Consider the following 20,090-nt stretch of genomic DNA (forward strand, 5'->3'; position numbering starts at 1 on the left):
GTCCAACATACCTGCTGCATGCTGCAAATCTGAAGTGTCAAGACTCTAAGAGTTACACATACTATAATTGCCATCCCAAGGCTGTTCTCAGAGACTAAACTTCCCGGCACTGAGTCATACACCGTTTTGATATTTCATCCAAAACATGGACACACATACATTACATACAATGCCTCAATTGAGGCGGAAACAGTGGCATTTCTTTATACCTTTTCTCAGAAATCTTGCTCTGTGCTAAAATACCTGCAGAACAAGACAAAAACACAAAACACAAATGAAATATGCTCTGCAACAAGAATTTATTATAGCTTGTGACAGACACACTTTGCAGGTTATATCTCGGTTCTTTGCATTGAGGTGAATAGATTTCTGCATAGTATTTGTAAGTCACAGAGAAAAGGCCATTAACAGGGAAAACAGTCTTGTGGAGTTAAAACAGGTACACCCCAAGTACTTATTATATTCATACAAAATATATGTATAATATATACTGTGTATAAAACAAACAAACAAAAAATATTAAGGGAAAACATTTCAAGTAACATCTTGAAAGAAATGACTGTGCACCTAAGTGCACTTTGTAAACCATATATAAACTAAAATAAAAAGGATAATGTGTTTATTTACAAGGTTAACTTAAGCAAGGCTTTGTACAAATGTTACAAAATCGTTTGACACACAGATCCTCGAACACATAATGTATACACAGGCAATTTCAGACACACATACACACTCATATGAAGTGATTTCACCAATGAGCTGTTACTCAATGTAGATGAACTTGTGGGAAGGTGAACACAACACACGGCTTCTAATGGATCTTAATGTAATGAGTTACTGGTGGAACCATGCACCTGCTCGGAGCTCAATGGCCTATGTTAAAATGGTCACTATCAACACTGTTCCTGTTTGCTAACACTATTTAGCCAATACTGTACTGGCATGTTTGAAGAATTGGTTCATCTGGGACTTGAAAACACAAAATCACTTCTTGGCATGCGAGTTGTCAGGGTCTTGGCAGAATCTTGCAATGTAACTGGCCAAGAAAAGGAAGAAGAAAACTTTGGCAACACTGAAAAGCTCCTTTGCCCTGCAGGTGAAGTAAATCTGAGTAATAGTAATGTATATTTGACTAAACTGAGGGCTTTAAAAACAGTTTTTATTTAGTATTCACATGGCAACCTAAAGGGTCGTTCACACCGACAGTGATCTGCAGTGACAAAGAGACTGGTTTCGTTTTCATTGAGAATGGTTTGAGGGGAACATACTAAAAGCAACATTAGACACTTAATTGCATGAAGAAGAGATCATGTTTATGCATATGAACAGCAATGTGATGCAGCAACAATAGAAGTATAGACCAGGGCTAGGAAAATTGTAGTTTCAGCTCCCTTTCAATTCAAGGAACTCCCATACAATCAAATTTGGTCACACCCTACTAAAGGAACTGAAGTGGAACTTACAATTCAAGGAAATTACAATTCAAAGAAATTGCAACAGGTAAGGATATTCTGGGAAATTAAACGTTTTTCCACCTTGGTCAATAAAGTGAAACAATTAGTAAAAAGTGAAAATGACAAATTACAAAAAATAATCAAATGAGGCAGAAGTCTGTGTTGACAAATCTTTGATTTCTCGTTAAAAATTACGCTTAGGGTGTTTACACACCTGGCTGGCTTGAAACGTTTTTTTCAGAACCGGACACATTTTCTAATTTATTTGAGTTATTTTAGAAATGACAATGACACTCAGATATGAAGTGAAGGGGCTGTAATTTTTATGGTAAGTTTATTTAAACTGATAGGGCCGGAATATCAACCAAAAATCCAGAAAAGAAAAAACACTTTAAATAAAGGTTAGAAATTGATTTGCATTTCAGTGAGTGAAATAAGTATTTGATCCCTACCAACCATCAAGAGTCCCGGCTCCCACAGATTGGTTATGTGCACATGTGGAACATAGATTAGTCCTGTCACTTTAAGAAGTTACTCCTAATGTCAGCTTGCTAGGTGTATAAGACGCCTGTCCACACAACCTTATCTTTCATTCCAACATCTCCCAACACCATGGGCAAGACCAAAGAGCTGTCAAAGGATGTCAGAGACAAGATGGCGGATCTGCACAAGGCTTGAATGGGCTACAAGAGCATCAGCAAGAAGCTCGTGCGAAGGAGACAACTGTTGGTTGTGATTATTCAGAAATTAAGGAAATACAAAACAACCATCAGTCAGCCTCGGTCTGGAGCTCCTCGCAACATCTTGCCTCATGGGGTAAGGATGATCATGAGAAAGGTGAGGGATCAGCCCCGAACTACACAGGAGGAGCTTGTTAATGATCTTTAGGCAGTTGGGACCACAGTCACTGAGCAAAACATTGGTAACACACTACGACAAAAAAAAACGTCTTACCTCTGTGATTGCCAACAAGGGTTTCTAAGTCCTAAATTCTACCAAGTCCTAAATCATGTTTTGCTTGGGGATCAAATACTCATATCACTCACTGATATGGAAATTAATTTCTACCCTTTATATAATGTTTTTTTTCCTCTCTAAACGTTAGAATAAACCTACCATAAAAATTACAAACCATTCATTTTTTTATAAGTGGGGAAAAATCAGCAGGGGGTCAAATAAATAGTTCCCCCCATCTACATTCAAGCATATGAGTGTGTGTAACAATCCATTCTGATGGATGACACGATGAGCGGATTCCAGGAAGTTAAACAGGTGCAATCGGACCAATGAGAGGACAGTTTTACACGTGTGACTAGCATAAACACATTCTGGTAAGTGAAATGTTGCCTTGTGAAAGGGAACTTAACCAAGGAAAAAGTGCAACATTGCAACAATTCAAGACCCTGTTCCTGGAACAAAGCAAACAGTCTACAGGTCTGAAAATGCCCTTGTTGTAGTTTTATTAGAATTGCAGTCCATTTTAATTCCACTTAATTAAATTCAAATTTCAATTCTATTTTGCTAACTCAACTGAAATTCTGTTCCAACTTCCAAAAATGAACTGGAATTTAAAATCATTCTCAATTCAGTTTTGACTGGTGCACAATGACGCTCACATTATCCGCCACCAGATACAGTTGGACACTGCAGAATCGTGTCAGTGTGAACATACTGAGGGCACAGCTACAACACACTAGCCTGTGCACACCATCACTGCTACAAGAAATCACGAAAGCGCGAGGTAGGCAGGACCCGATGTGCAGTAGGGTCTTCAGTCTTTGAGGAATCTGGGTGGGAGTCTACAATGTCCTGCTTCTCAACATGGGAGGGTGAAGCTAGCGGTTTGGGGGGTGGCGTAGGTGTTTTTTTGTCTGAACTGTCTGTAGGGGAGACCACCACGGTGTGCCTCCTCCATGCACGTCTCTTTCGCCGTGTCTCCGGCGAGAGCTTCTTCCTCAGGCCAACGGTGCGTAGATCATCCGCCGAGCCAATCAGACGAGCCCGGACCTGATCCGCCAGGGAACCCTGCCCAGTGGACAACAAGTAGCTCCCAGAACTGGCTGCGGATGTTGCCGTGCACTCATTTTGCACGCTAACTCCTTTGGAGGAGGATTTGGCTTTTGGGGAACAAGACGGAGAGGAATCAAGCATTTGATTTGCATCTGACCGCCGTTTACCCTCCGTGGTGGAGGAGCTGGACAGTTCTGAAAGGTCCACCGAGGATGCTTTGGCTTTGTCTGCCTTTAGCCGACGGCGTGCAAGGGTGTCGCACTGTATGAGGCGGTGGGAGTTAAAAGAGTGGCAGCTGTGGAGGCGCTGGGAAGAGGATGATGAGTAAGAGGAGGTTGAGGGAGTAGATGAACGTGCTGTACCATCTTCAGGACTGGTTGTGAGGGAAGGTGGAGGCGGAGCAGCAGAAGGTGTCTGCGATTTGCAGTGTGCATAGAGAAAACTGCGCGGTGCCGTTGGTTCGGGTGAGCTGTGGGAGTTCTGGCTTGAACGGCTTGGTTTTTCTGGCCTCTCTTGGGTGAGAGAGCGTGAAGCAAATCCGCTTTCATTATCAGTTTCACTCACCAGTTCGCTGTGCTCGTCATCTGCATCTTCACCACGCCCCTCTGATGCTAAACTCCGCCCCAGAGTGGACAGAGTAGAATAACCTGACACAATAGAGCGTGCATCATCTCCTCGCCAGCTGCGACCTATCACTTCACACCTTTGCTCTTCCTCCTCGCTCAGCAGCACTGCTGGCGCCGCTTCCTCTGTGAAGGAAATGCTGGGAACTACTTCTTCTTTTTGCTCTTGTGCCTTCTGTTTCTCATCCTCCTCCTCTTCCTCCTCTTCTTCTTCTTCTTCTTCATCCTCTTCTCCCTCCGCTCGAGGGTCACAGAAAGATGCGACCTGCACCATCTCTTGCAAGTCGTCTTTTTCAGAGATGCAGGATTTAAGGGGTTCATGCTCAGAATCGTCGTCCGTGCTGCTTCCGAGGAGACGGCCGTTATGCCGTTTCCGGCGTTTGCGGGTCACAGCCGACATAATCGAGAACGTCAGGATATCCTTGGCAGTAAAGTCACGTTTTGATCCCCACGACCCCTAAGTATCAAATATTTAAAAAATTTAATTAAAACAAATACATTAAAATGAATTACTATGAAAACCGTTTTATCAAATATTTGTTAGATTGTTTTACAGAAAAGTATTACTAATTTAAAGTGATCAAAAGCATCCAGATCCTTACAGTACTCTCTTTAACCTTCAATACACAACAAACATATTACATAGTTTTTGGTTAATACTGACCTTAAATTTTGCAGAATCACTGTTGGTTGAGTCTGGCCAGTTAAAAACAGGGAGAGACAGGGAGAGAGATTTTAAGAGGAAGTTAGTGGAATTAACAATTTTGGTACCTTGTTAAATATTTGATGTATTAATGAGAGGCACAGAGGAGGATCAACCTTGTGATTGTCAGAAAATGAACTTTATACATTAATAAACAAGACCTGTAGCAGCCTCTGTGTCAGTCATTAAGCATCACCCCCATAAACAGTGATTGTGAGACAGTGTTCACACAAGATCCAATATAAACAGCATCTGTGTAATAAACAACCAGCCGTCGATTGTCAGTTAATTTTCCAATGTGAACAGGGTCTTAGAAGAAGAAGTGAAGGAGCCCATATATGCAGTGGTAAAGATAAAGCGCACACTGATGACATCACATCACATACTGATGACATCGACCCATGAAAGAAGCTAAGAGAAGGCAAGGGCAGAAACTGCATTTGTCACAGGGGGAGAAAGTAGAAACAAACACGATTCGCCAGCACACACAGGCCCCGTTTACCTGGCTTGGGTGTGACTTCAGAAGTTTTCAAAGGTTACAAATTGTCAAGGCTTAGCTCTTCAATATTATTTAGATTTTGCACAAGTAATTTTACATTACATTTAATTTTGATACATACCACTACCGTTCAAAACATTTTAAAAGAGAGACATAAAGTTTAATTTACATGTAAAGTGACAGTAAAAGACTGCATTGATGATAATAAGAAATGTAATCCAAATAGAAAATATTATTGAACTTTCTTTGTAACAATAGCTCATAATATTAATGTTTTTCATGTATTTTTTTGTGTATATACTCAGCAATACCTGCTTATCAAAACGTCAAAACTAAAATGAAAACTATAACATTTGTCAAAAATCATGTAAAAATCAGTTTAAATAACCCAATGAGTTGGGTTATTTATCTTTTCATTTAGACCTACATTATCGTGCTCAAAAATGTCAAAATATTAGATACACCCCTGCCATGAGCTATCCTGTTTGAATATGGTTGCTTTGAATGAGAGGATAAAGAAGTATTTAGTTAGCAGCACATGTAAACGGGGCCATAAACACCTCCATGACTAGCGCACACTCATTAAGCACACACTCATGAACACACACACACACACACGCACACACACAGACGCACACACACAGAGAGAGAGAGTGCATGGCAGGGGAAACCCATCCTACCGCAGTAGCTGTTCCACAGGCTCAGCTAAGAGAGGGATGCAGAAATGTACAGAGAAAGACAGCAGAAAGTGAATATAATGAAAGAGATCATTTAAAACAGAAAACTCAAGAGAAGTAAAGAGTGTTCAACATGCAGTAACACAGAAACAACATGTTGGACCTGCTGTCTACTAGGTTCACATGTTCAACCGACAGACCACCTACATCTGAGGTGGCAATATGACTGCTAGCCAGAAGTCATCTAATGGAGACCACTGTCAACTTTGACTGGCTGTAATTAACCTGAGCATTGCTGGTTGTAGCTGGTTAAGCACTCTCACCTGATGCCTCCCCCAGTGGGCCCGTCCGACCAATATTAGAGAGGAGGTGATCTATGTTTGGGGCGGGCTGAACATCCTCTGTGTCCACTGGTGTCTGAGGGGTGAGATTTAAATATTTTTTATAAAAGCCATGAAAAACTTTATAATTTAATTGTTTAGTCATATTAATGAATTGATACCTTTTCCTCTTTTTCTTGTTCATCACTGAAAAACCAGGCATGCTGCGCAGAGAGCAAGACAATTTTTGTTTAAAATCATAATTAAAATGGAGACTAGCTGTAAAACAAGTGGTAATTTTTGTCAGCTTTGTGCCTCACGTGCTGAATGAGTGTCTCCACAATCTTGTAGCGGTCAGGCATGTGGGTGACCATATCTGTCATGTTGTCCTCTGAGGTCCGGACAAGAGTGGGGCCAAACACCAGCGCCAAATTACGCGGCTCCATCTGCACATACATAAGCGCACAGTAAGACATCATAAAGCTGATTTGAACTAGCATGCTACTGTATGCAACAGGTAACCAGTTTTTTAATGTGAAATTTCAAATTCAGATGCTACTATTCAGTAATAAAATGTAATCAACATTACTTATACAGATCTCTAGACTATTTGCAAAGGTCTGCATTGGCAAGGAAAAAAAAGACTAGTCGCAGCTATTTCTCAACAAAACCCAAATCAATGTATAAAAAGCAACAACTGTGTTCAACTATGCTTTGTCATTTACCAAAGGTAAAATATACTGTAATTATAAATACTGAAATATCTGAATAACAGAAAATCACGTGCTGCTCACTTTGTTCTTCTCAGAGTGGTCTGCCACAGTCTTTAGGTGTCCTATTAGAAATTTTAGAGTGTGGAAGTAATAATCTGGTAGATCACGTATCTAGAGCCAAGAGACAAAAGGAAAAGTTAATAAAAAAACAAGTGAAGAATATAGCTTTACTAATTCAGGGCCAAGCACTATAGAAGCAAGCATCAGACCAACTGCAGGAATCTGTAATTTAAGCCATTTTAGGATGATTTTAGTCAAACAGCTGACAAATCATAAATACAACTTCTAGTAACATTATTTATTGGCTTTCCAGGTTTGACCAATAGGTGGCGCTGTTATCAAATCGATGTGGTGTGTTCTGTTAACAATTGCAGACGCAATGTTTGGTGTCAATATGCCAAAGCATTGCAGAGATATTAGAATATCGCAGCTTTTAGAAGCTATTAGCATTTATTTGAAATTTCATTATAACTTTTCACTACAAGGTGGCACTTTCAGGTCATTGTCTCGATGGTACATAAAAAGTTTTGTAATGGTACACCAATTTATATATAGCATTTTATATCATAATAATCCATTGCAGTCAATGGCAATTTCATGTTTTGTTCAATGCCACCAAGAGGCACAATCCCACCAAATTTTGTATGTGTCCTTAAGAGTGTGCCCATACATATTCGTGTAAAATTTAGTTTTGGAGTTTTATATATGAGAACAGAAAAAAATGACTGATAGCCAACTTTGTTTGCATTTATTTGGCAATAACTATAAAAATGTTGGCAATTTGGAATTCGTGTATAACTAGCATGCTAGAATTTTGGTAAGAATCAGACAAACTGTCTAGGACAAGTTCTAGGAACTCTAGGAACGCTAGGAATTCTAGGAACACCTATTTTAATTAAAATAGGTGTTCCTAGAATATTCCTTCTGTGCCTTTGGTTCAAAAGTTTTAACATTAACACAAAACTTTTGACAAGTGGTGGCGCTAGAGAGTTTGCGTTAGAAATACCAAATTCACTGTGGTTAATGTTGAGACTGTCTTCTGTCAGTGTGCCGAATTTCACAACTTTTCTGCAAGCGGTTATATGGGCTGCCATAGACGCAAAGGCGGAAGAAATGGAAGAAGAAGAATAATGCCAAACGGATACAATAGGTGCCTATGCACCTTTGGTGCTTGGCCCTAAACATACAAAATAAATACTATAGACTTCTACTGGTCAAAAGTTTGGGGTCAGTTAAATAGTTTTTTCTTTTTTTTTGTTTAGATTTAAGTTACAGTACAGCAAAATAAAATAAAGGAAATGTTTGGGGTTTTTTTACCTTCGATTGGTCACAAAATCCTGAGTGAAAATATGCATATATTATAATAGATTTTTGATCAAATAAATGCAGGCCTTGGTGAGCTTTCAGATCTCAGACTTTTAAATGGTAGTGTAGACTTGCAGCACAATGTGGCTTCTTAAAGTAACATGCTGACAGCAAGTTCATACCAGTTTCTTCATTGTCCTTAGCCTGTCACTGGCATCAGTCATCCGATTGGCCTCAATAAAGTCATTGTATTTGTCTTCAAGAGGATAAAAAGAAAGAGAAATAGAGGTAAAACAACCACACTACATGACATACTTCATACCTTTCAAAATATATTTCAGATGTATTCCAGTATATTTACAGTTTTATGCGCATATATTAGCACTAAATCACAGTTCACATGCTCATGATCTCACCATCTGTGAAGAGGGGTTCTGGGAGTTTACGGAAGAAAGACTTTAGCAGGCTGCTGACCACATTCAAGTCTTGCCATTTCTGTACAGGAGTAAAAAGTGAAAGCAGTTGTTGTTGAACCCAATCATCATCAAGCTTTTAGTATGAGGAAGCATCCGCTTAAACATGGGAAGTGAATATAACCAGCATGTTGACTCAGTCTCAAAGAGCCAGTGACAAGTTAACAATGACAGTGACAGAGATTGTGTGTGTGAGTAAAAAGCTCACCTCCTCAGCGATGTTGATGTCTCCTCCTTTGTTGAGATGCTCCTGCAGGCTGGACACTACTGCATTGTTCCCTGGCACTCTGTAGATCCCTGTATACTCCAGACCCATGTCCTCCACCAAGCCACAGCAGATCTCCACGATCAAGGGAATGAACTACACAGACAATGCCACACATACACATGTAAACATACTAACGTGAAGTTACCAGTAAGCATAAACTTTCAGCACACTGCTTAAAGGACACACCTTGTTGTTGGTAGCAGGCTGGCAGTCCTCCAGACGCACACCAAATGCTTTAGGACTTACTTTCTTAGTCTTCTTCATTATATTTATGCCCCAAGGAGATTTAGGGGGGCTGCTCTCATCTTTGGCCTCGTGTTTTGGGGAACGTGGAGGTGCGCTGTTGTCTTGCTTACTGAGCAGAAATGTCATTCGATGCACTCTGGGTGAGGAGTCTGGTTTATTACCTGTTGGACTACAATAGGGAACCAAGAGGAAGTGAATTATTTTAATGAATTTATTCAGAACCACAAAATGCTACAGTGGGCTCCAATCTCACCTTTGCTTCCTGTAGTCATTAAGTTTTTTATTGATGAGAGCCTGTCGTGAGAAACCCAATTCCTACAGACAGAAATGAACAAAGAGTATTTCAATTTAATGGAAATATTATTAATTGTCCCCAAAAACCATGACAACTACAACATAGTGTTAAATTAAAGGTTTTTCATGCACTAAAATAAAACAATACTAGGAAAAAATTTAAATAAGTATGTTGTAACTTGGCATGTTCATAATATTAAATAAAAAATGTAAAACAAAATAAAATGTACTTCATTTTAATGTTAGTTCTTTCAAGTATGTTAGGTTTGATTTTAAAATAAAATATGCCATTTATGTACTTTATTTTAATTTTAATTTATCCAAATATATTGGCATTTAAGTAAAATTAAATTTCAAGTTATGATTTTGCGAGTATGTTATTTTTATTATACTGTTATTTTAACATGTCCATAAATAAAATAATATAATAAAATAAAATAAAATCCAATATATATTACACGAGCCCATATAATGACAACCTCAACAAATTAGGTCTTGCCATTTGTTCGGTGGAAGCCCTCTATGTCCCATCGTTCTCAAACTCTCACCTCGTTGTCAGTCTTGCTGTTTTCTCTGATGACTCTGATCCACTCCAGCATGTCCTCTCTGTCCTCCGCCTGTAGCAGGTATTCACAGAAGTCCTGTGTGGTCAACCTCAGCGCATGTTTGCGCTTCGTTTCGCTGTACGCAATGTCCACAAGGCAGCCCCGGATGCTGATTGGCTGCTCCTCTTCAGCCCCTCCTCCCAGCGCCGCCCCTTTAAGCACTGCCTCTCGCTTGTCTTTGTACAGGAACAGAGAATGGGACCGTAGCACAGAGAACACCCGCCTCCAAGGCCAGATGGCACTACCCACCTTCTGCAAGAGAGAGAGAAAAGACAAATCTCATCCATCATACAGGTAACTTATTACGGTAGTCATTTAACATACGCTTCTATCCAAAGCAACTTGCGCTGCGAGTTTGTACCTAAAACCTTTCTCTTACAAACCAACATCTTTATCTAAGCCACTAACAACTGCTCCCCCTGAATTATAAATCAACCCTCGCTGTTTGATTACCTTGCCCTTCTCCGTGTGGATCTGTTTAAAGTGGAGCCAGCCTTCTCTCTTCACATCACTGTAGCTGATGTTCCCCAGCTCAGAGGTAGAGTGTCGTTTAGAGCGAGCTTCTTCCGCAGCAGCCAGACTGTCCAGAGACTAAACAATGACACAGGACAAAAAATACACAACTGTGACACAAACATGGAACTACAGTTTAAAAAGAGCCAGAATAAAGGAAGAGAATATTTAAAGCTGTATGCTCCAAAGTTATGTGTTAAAATATCATACAATACAGTTTGAAACAAAATGGACCTTTTGGTTAACCAATAGTTAAATAACTAGTGAGGCATTGCTTTAGCTAACATGTATTATCAATTGAAATAAGAAAATAGACAATGGAGAGGTGATAACTTTTATTATAGCATTAATTATAATGTGGCTGGAATGCTGTACTGACCAGTGATGGCATTGTTAACTAAAACAAAAACATTCAAAAGCAGTTTTTGTAAATGTAAATAAAGCTTGAACGATATAAATATTAACTGATTAGATATTGCCTCTATTAAATATTAATAAAAAAAGTATTTATAAAAAAAATTTATAAAATAACACTGATAATGACCAATCAGAATATGATCTATAATTTGAAATATATTAAAAGCACATAACACATTTTTTAAACTTAAACTGCAATTAAAATGAACACCGAAGACCTAATATAAAATTTAATTCAACATTAATAAAAACAATAGTATGTAAATAATGCAAAAATAACACTAATATTGACCAATCAGCATCCAGGATGGAACAATCTGATCTATAGAAAGAAATATATCACATTATGTTGACTGGTGTTGATTTAAAACAACAACACAGTCCTTTTGTTCATGTCGAAATTTTAGAGAGGACAGAGAATTAAACTCACCCCTTCAGTAAAGAAGCTCTTGACTCTTTTTGGAATCCTCCTGTTGAAAAAGAACAATGAGAATATGTTCAAACATAAAATCAGGTCACACATCCTTACTGAGATGTGAACAGTATTCAAAAATAGTAATAGTAAAATTCCCCAAACTCACGAGAAGATCCGGCCCTCTTCTCTATACACATTAAGCCCCTCATCACATGACTTGGAGCGTTCAGTGGTGATGGCCAGCAGGTAAGAGGAGCGACGATTCGATTTGGGATCACCTGCGCATAGAGAGAGAGAGAGAGAGAGAGAGAGAGAGAGAGAGAGATCCACTCATTAAAAAACTGTGAAAATGACAAAGTCCAGGAAAAGAGAGAGAGCTGATGAAAGACAGTTAGTGTGGAGTTGGGTAGGATACAGGAAGTGATCTGAGATTAGGAGGTAGGAAGGTGGCGATCTTCATCACAGTCTCAGTGAAGTCCAAAGAGGGTGCATGGGCATTACCGAAAGATCATGTGAACAAATTCAGTATGGCATGCACATATATATTTGACTTATTCGTGCTGTATGAATACGCATGCAGTTGGAGCTTTATAATGATCACATGCAGCTTCTGAATGTTTACAGAATATTGAAAACTCATCGCAGTGTTTTCATGTACAGCTCTAGGCATTGATTGGTTCATTCTGTAGTAGCAGTAACGGTGTTTCTCTTTCTCTGCATCACTCACTGCTGTCGCGGGAGAAAAGGCGGTTGAGGGGAAAGGTGAAGGTTGGGGAGGCGGGCTTGTGGCCACAGGAGGGGCGGAGTTTATACCACTGGACACGACGGAGCAGGCGGGGACATGACGTGCCCGCAGATCTGCACTTGGACTGGTTGGCTCATCTGTGGGAGGAGTGGAATTGAGGAAAGGAGAGGAAAAGGGGAAGGAAGAAAGGAAGACAAGAAGAAAAGAAAGTTATATTGGTAAAAAGAGTAGGATTGGAAGAAGGGAAACCAAAAAGAATAACAAGGAAGGAGGGAAAGGTTAGAGGGAAAGCAAAATGGTGTTGCACAGTTAATGTCAAGATCTATAGAATATGATCAAATATCATAATACACCAAAGCAAAAGAGACTCTTCCTCTCTGACGTGTGCATACAAAAGTGAAATTCCAAACACTCAATTTACTGCAAAACCTAATGAGTTTTAAACCCTCTTAAAGAGAGGAGGAGTAAGGAGAAGCTATAATGCACACTTTATCACTACCCACTCATGTTTTAAAGGTCCTATGACATGAAAACATTATTTTTAACATTAATATGAGTTCCCCTAGCCTGTATATGCTCCCCAAGTTTCTAGAAATTTGAATCGGTGTAAATTGAGATTTTTCTATCTTTCTCTGCCTTTGAGAAACGGGCTGATCTTGAATCTCCTCGTTGTGACATTGTAACGAGAATTGTTACCTCCCCTTTCTCTGCTTTGCCCGCCCAAATATTTACATATAATTCAGTCGCAATGTCAGCACAGGCGACAGGCGTTACAAACAGACTTTTATGATATGGATTCGACGGCACTGGCACAAACAGTGAGTAACAGTGTTCATTAATGCCTGATCTGTGATCAGTGATTTCTGATGGGTAGCTAATCATTCAAGTTCACACAGACTTTCTTTCTAAATCGTTTAATATTGTTTATGCATCAGTGAATCAAGCCAGTGACTAAACGATCAACTTCACGTTGTTTCTCTTAGTAGCATGAAACAAATCTGTTATTTAAACTGTGATTTAACTACAGAGAGCGATCAAAGAACACTTGCTTTTTTCCGGAGCTGTTACACATCGCCAGTATATCTGCACACTTGCTCAAACTGCCGTTACAATGAATGACGCTGTTATGCTGCACAACGGAGCTCTTACTGTATTCATGTGTTTGCTGTTAGCTGTGATGAAAGCATTTTGTGAGAAAAATAAATATATATATTTGAGAGGGGTTTCACATGTAATATGCATTTCGTATGCAAAGATGTCAGCCAATCACAACAGTTGTGGTTTACTCGGAGTCTCACAGCAGACGCCCCTTCAAACAGCCCCTTCAAACAGAGCATTCAAGCCAGAGGGCTAATGTCAGGATATAAAAAAGCTTTTTATTTCTAATTTTAAATGTAAAATCATACTAACAATATAAATACACCTAAGGAAACATTAAAAAGCATTTAAAGAAAAGGAAATAATCCATGTCATGGGACCTTTAAATGAAAAATGTTTAAGAATATGATGCGTGACAAAGTAAAAAATGCTGAGAAATAAAAGAAGATAAAAAGAGTGAGAATGAATAAATCATAAATAATTTTGTACCTGACTCGTGCCCCTCCATGAAATAAGTGCTCGATGTACATGCCCTTTTTGTATTAATACATGGTTTTCAGTTCTTGCTAAAGCGCAAAGTGCTTGATGTTGTGTGTTTCTAGTGGGAAGTGGTTAGTTGCTGCAGGTATGCTTTTATTACTACCTCTTTGGAGTGGTCACCTGGTTAAAACTAATGCATTAAATATCCACCCTTTCAAAGTCTTTCTTTTCCCCAAATCCTTAATATATAAGCACACATTAGTTATGTGTGAGATGAGCGGCACCTTCAATGAATTCTTCAAAAAACTTTCTGTCGGGTCTTTTTTGCCCTGCAGCGGTAACATGATCGCTTCAAAACACAATTTGGCAGAATGTTGCTATTTCAGTGACTAAGGGAGATTCTGTCAAACATGAAACCACCTGCAACAACATCTATCTACACCAGCAGGTGGCAGCGGCACACAAACGTCCCTGAACAAGAGGATTTCTAAACTAGATTTGTCTGTTAGCATGGTCCAGTTAGCTCTAGGCCAAGTTGTTCAAAAGAACTCTGAACAGACTAGAAAATGGAAAACAAACAAACAAAAGATTCCAAGAATGCAATCATGAAATCCACTCTCGGTTTTTATCTGGACAAACCTCAGTAAGTGTTGTTCAAACCACATTTTTAAACCTTTTATCAAAAAAAAAAAAAAAAAAAGGGGATTATCCTGATTCCAGTAGAAGCTGGGAGAGGTTCATAGACATTTTAGAGGTTAACCAGTCAATAGTATAACAATTACATTTTATCTAATTACACTTACATTACAATCACAACACACTTTCTAACAACTACTTGCCTTGTTACAAGTATATTTCATTATTTTGAGCCAGATTAACTTTTTGAACAACTGGGCAGAGATCATCTTTCACCATTGACAGCCATTCAAAACAGTTAAAGGAAAAAGTATTCTTATAGTGCCACCAGCCAATCAGTGTTGTCAAGTCATTTTCTTGCTTTGATTAGTCAAATGTCATAAGGCTCAGGTGACCGAACCAATTAAATCTGGCCGAGTAGAGAAGAATAAGCTAACATATGGATTTCTCTGGGTGTAATATAGACCCTTTTGTTTCTAAAAAGCTTAAGAAATAGGCCCAGTGTTTTAAACTCATCCATACCCTGCTCTCTATTCTCATTATCTCTGTGCATCACATTTTCATGTGACTATCTTAGCCATCCATCACTTCTGACTTCATATGAACTCCACTCCTTTTCTTCTTATTCATCAGTTTATCACATTTAAATGTCTTCAATGCACATACATCAACCAACCTCTAATTAAATGTTTATCTAAATCAAGTGAATCCTCTTTCTTTTAATTCTCTGTTGTCTATCTTTCTCATACTAGAAGGGAGCAGGGGCGGAAACATTCCCAATCTAGGATGTGGAATCTGGACTGAGCTTGTTTTCCAGCCACTGGCAGAAATAGCTGTTTCTGTGGGTTTAACAAAGGCCCTCATTACTGAAGCCTGAGTATGAGCACACACACACACACACACACACACACACAACACAGTGTCTGTATCATGGACATACAACACATGCACATAGAAAATCCATCTGTTCTACTTCACATCAGTCATGTGTAACAGTCGTATTTTGAGGTTCAGATGAGATGCTGTAAATACCTGACCCCATCAGAAGTACTTCCATGAACGGACTCTCATTAGCCATGAAATGCAGTCTTTCTTCAGATATATCCACAAAACCAAAGAGTGAAGAACACAAATATAAACAAATATGGCGAGGTTTCCTCTTATAGTGTCACTAATCAAAATGAAACCTGGCCTGACAACACTGTAATACTGTATGAGCAAAAGTGTGGTAAGAGGGATTTCTCCAAAAAGGAGTAGGGGAGACAACGTGTGTATGTGGATGTGCAAATATCTCTGGTGAGTTTAGCATGTAGCGTGTTAATGGGCGGTTTGGTGAGTAAAGACTCCTCCTCTTTTATTGGAGACACAATGACCGCATTGAGTGCAGAAAGAGCTTGAGTGTTGCCGATTGTGTCTGGTAATATCTGATTGTGTGAGAGTGTGTATGGGTGTGTCTTTCACCCCTAACCCCAAAAACCCCTGCTCCCTGCCCCTCTTCCTTCTGCCATTCTCAGTTCACTTCACGACTGTAAAAAATGCAAGTCTTCTGCAACTAAACAACATAAAGTTTACACTACATGAAACAACTACATACATTCCAAAACTATTTTAACTTTCCTCATTCCTCTGAAAAACGTTTTGCCTGAATACCTGAATGAACTGACCCATTCCTGGTAACTGCTGCTAACTGAAACAAGTTTTATAGTTCCTCAAATTTCTGATCAGCATGATTTATAGTAAAATATGTTCAAAAAGTAAAAAAAAAATGAAACCTGATTGGGTATTATTCATCTGTGGGCTGGAATGAATAAAGATATCACAAAGGCTTTTTATTTATTTAATTAACAGGGTTATTATAGTTAGATTCAACTAAAATTATATATTAAAAATATTAAGTTAAATAATAAAATATTAATAAAAGCTATAATATCAATCACAATTATCCTATACTCTCAAGACCAAAGATTTGTGTGAAAACCTTTTCAATTTTAAAACAAGACACAGACAAGCTTTTAGTTTGTTGTAGATTGATGTAGATATGGCCAAATCCAATGAAAATAACTGATGTTTCCTGGTTGTCATCATATGACTTGAATGTCATCGTTACATAAAACAAAGATCCAATTGCACTAACACAATAATGCAGTTTGAAAACCCATTCACCCCAAATCAATACGAGAAATTCCAGTACAAAAACGACTCCCACTGGCATGGCAGGTAGAGCAAGAACAAACTGTCTGTTGTTTTTATCAGTATGGTGTAACGTGCCCAGCTTGTAAGCATTTCTGTTAGTTTCAGTTTAGTCCTCTCTGTCTCAGAGTCTTTTCTGCTGTGTTGCCTCCATCAGTCTCTAAACAGGACCTGGGATACACCAACCTGCTCCCATCCTAAATATGTACTTACATTTTTGCAATACTCCACAACTCCTAAACTTACACAAAACACATATCGTAAACAAGATCATTTTAACACATGTATTCAAACTGATGGGTCTAGCTCAAGGGGTGTGTTGCACTGTACAGGTGTGCGGAGACAGAACTATGCTTCTCATCTGTGCTGATTGCTAAAGGGTGGGGCACTATTATGCATAGTGGTTTTAGGCTTAACCTCCCTCAGGAATGAAAGCACTGCACTAACAACAGCTTATGCAATCACAACAGAGCATAAAAGATGTCAAGCAGTGAAAAAAATCTGAAATTAGGCCTAGAATGAATTGGTTTTGTTTTAATGTTGCCATTACAACTCCTATTGCAATGTTAAAAGAAAGCAAATGACCAACGAAAGCTTTAATGAAACTGCAAAATAATAGCACTCCACTTGAATCCAGCCGTGCTATAAACATATAATTAGAGGATACGGATTTATGGCTAACCATATATAACCCTGTAGCACATTTAGGAGTAAGAGTTTTGGTGTCTATGTCTATCTCAGTTTTGTTTTGAATGTTTTGCATTCAGCCAGCCATTTTGTTTCAGATTTCCTCTTGTACTCTGGTTTAGTAAAAGGCAAGCAGAGACAAGATCATTTTGAGCTACAGACCAGAGCATACACACGGACTACACACAATTTTAAATCAAATAAAACCAATCATAATTACTATAAACTAACCACAACCCAACCCTAACTTTCCCTTTAAAGAAGACATTATTTACTTTATTTATAAACCATTTCCCCATTTAAGAGTATCCTTAATATATATTTTTTGTCAGACTTGGTTAACATCTACAGATATTTTTCAGCTAGTTTGTATCTAAAATAAGGGTAGGTTATAAAACACACATATTCACACAACTGTGCCTTTGACAATCAACATTTCTACATTATGTAAATATGAAGAGACATTTGACGTCAAGACAATTCTCTTCAAATCCTTTAGCTTCACAGTGTTCCCGTTGCTCCAACAGTAGAGCGTGGTGTTACGAATGACTAACTAAAAGGTCTACTCAAAGACCTAATAAAAGTAACCCGTAACAATTAACACTAGCGATTCAAAGGTCGTGAGCTCAATTCCCAGAGAATGCAGTCAATTTGTGTACAATCCTCTACTAAAAGATTAAAACTGTAGAAACATAGGATGGAATTGGGTGAGGCACTGGAAGAGTGGAAAAAGAATGAGAGGAAGAAGAAAAATAGGACTAATTTAAATCCAGTAAGTCTGATTCAGCCACAGACAACTAATATTCTCAGGCTGATCATGGGAGATTCCAGCATTACCTAATGCGCAGACATGCACACTGGTTCACCAGACATAGGAAATGAAGGGTAAGACCAGTGGGGTTGTGAGTTATTAAGACAAGAACAGTCATTCTCTAACATTCCCATCAGTCTATTTTAATGGTGTCTGGAAACTAAATCAGTTTCCTTGTTAAAATAACAACCATGTGCAGGATAGAGTGAGCAAATGAAGGGAAGTGAAAAAGAGAGGGAGAAACCGAGAACTATATGGAACAGTATTCTGCAACAAAGAATATACCAAGAAGAAAGGGAGAACATGAGAGCAAAGGAGTCATTGATAAGTAGCGACTTACCTATGAAGGGAATTGACGCGAGGGAATCATCCTCTATGGATAGTGGTGGTAGGTTACCGTTTGTACGGCGATGAGAAATGGCATTTTCTGCTTTGGTAGGGGGCTCCGTAGGATCAGAGGTAAAGAGTAGAGGGTCACTGGAGTCAAGTGCTATGCCATAATGAGGATGTCGTAGGGCGTTCACACCCCTGCGGCCAGTGGGTGGTTTTTGCCTCAGAACCACTTCATGTGTCTGGGCTTCACCTGTTGCTTCCCCTGCCCCTCTGTCATGATTAGTTGGTTGGTAAGTTCTGTCTTGTCCTTCAGGAGCTGTGGGAATAGCAGTTGTAGAAGAGGTGGTTGATGGAGATGGGGAAGGAGTGGCCGAGTGTGGAAGCCCCTCTGGGGGACTGGTCTTGGGTGTAGGGGTCCAGAGATGTGGACCTGTGTAAGAGGGGTCTCTGAATGACTGGGCTTGCTGCAAGATACGGCCAGTCTTCCGGTTGAAAGAGGGGCTGTAGCTACGATAGCCAACTGGCTCCTCATCTAGACTCTGGCAAGAAGGCAAATGTCTTGTCTGTGGAGCTTTCTGCTGTGGTTGCGGAGCCTGAGACGAGTGTTGGTGTACTGCATGTGTGAGGTTTTGATGTTGAGGTGTGTTTGATGGTGTTGTGGTGTGTGGTGTTGCACTTGGTGTTGCTGGATTTGGTGGTGTGACTCTGCGTGTTGGCCAATGTCTGGCATGTCTCAGATAGCTTTCAGTCCTGTTTGGTTGCTGGTGGACCCAAGTAGATCTTTCGAGTTGTGGTGAAAGTATCCCCACTGCTCTGTCGAGAGTTTCCAGTGAACGTGCTGAATGTCCGTACCGGCTTGCTTGAAGGTTTTCAGAGGACTTGCGCCCATAGGCCACTGCAGACGGGTGCTGTCCATACACATGCTCACCCCGCCAGTCTCCATGGTTCCAGTAGGGATCAGTGTATGCTGCTGAGCTCTGCTGAAGCAACAGTAATGTGTCTTGTGATGCACTGTGGGGAAAACCTGCTTGCTGCGAATGCCTGGCCCTCCCAATATCACCTAGACGGTCCTGTGAGATACTCCTGTGGCGTGGGTGCATGGAGCGAGAAACAGATCGCTCCCGCTCTCGTTCCCGTTCCCGACCTGGTACTTGGCTATAGTACCAGTTGGAAGAGCTTGTTGGGTGCATTCGCTGCGGCTGGATGGGGTTGTTGATATTGATTGAGAAGGGCTGGCCCAAGGTGGGCTTTCCTTGCGGGCTCCAATGTGCCCCACTGCAGTACCATGTTGTGGTTGGCAAGATGAGCATGATGCAATGGCGCTCATCATCCTCCTGAGGAGGAAGACGATGAATATGAGCGACCTCTCATTTGCCCAGTTACCTGCGGTCCCTGTCAGTCATTCCATACTGGATCTCCTCAGTTCGGTGTGCAGGGCTACTGTGACCAACACCTCTTGACTCACAGCTCCTGCCGGCTGCCCAGACAGCATTGGAAGCTACTGTCCGGTTGTCA

The 20,090-nt window shown here is 39.8% G+C and overlaps 1 pseudogene; it reads right to left on the reverse strand.

Moving 5' to 3' along the window:
• Window positions 1–280: 280 nt before the first annotated feature.
• On the reverse strand, window positions 281–20,086 carry LOC113092979 (rho GTPase-activating protein 23-like; annotated as a pseudogene).
• Between the last annotated feature and the right edge of the window lie 4 nt (window positions 20,087–20,090).

The sequence above is a fragment of the Carassius auratus genome, unplaced genomic scaffold (genome assembly GCF_003368295.1).
Source record: "Carassius auratus strain Wakin unplaced genomic scaffold, ASM336829v1 scaf_tig00214809, whole genome shotgun sequence".
Taxonomy (NCBI): domain Eukaryota; kingdom Metazoa; phylum Chordata; class Actinopteri; order Cypriniformes; family Cyprinidae; genus Carassius; species Carassius auratus.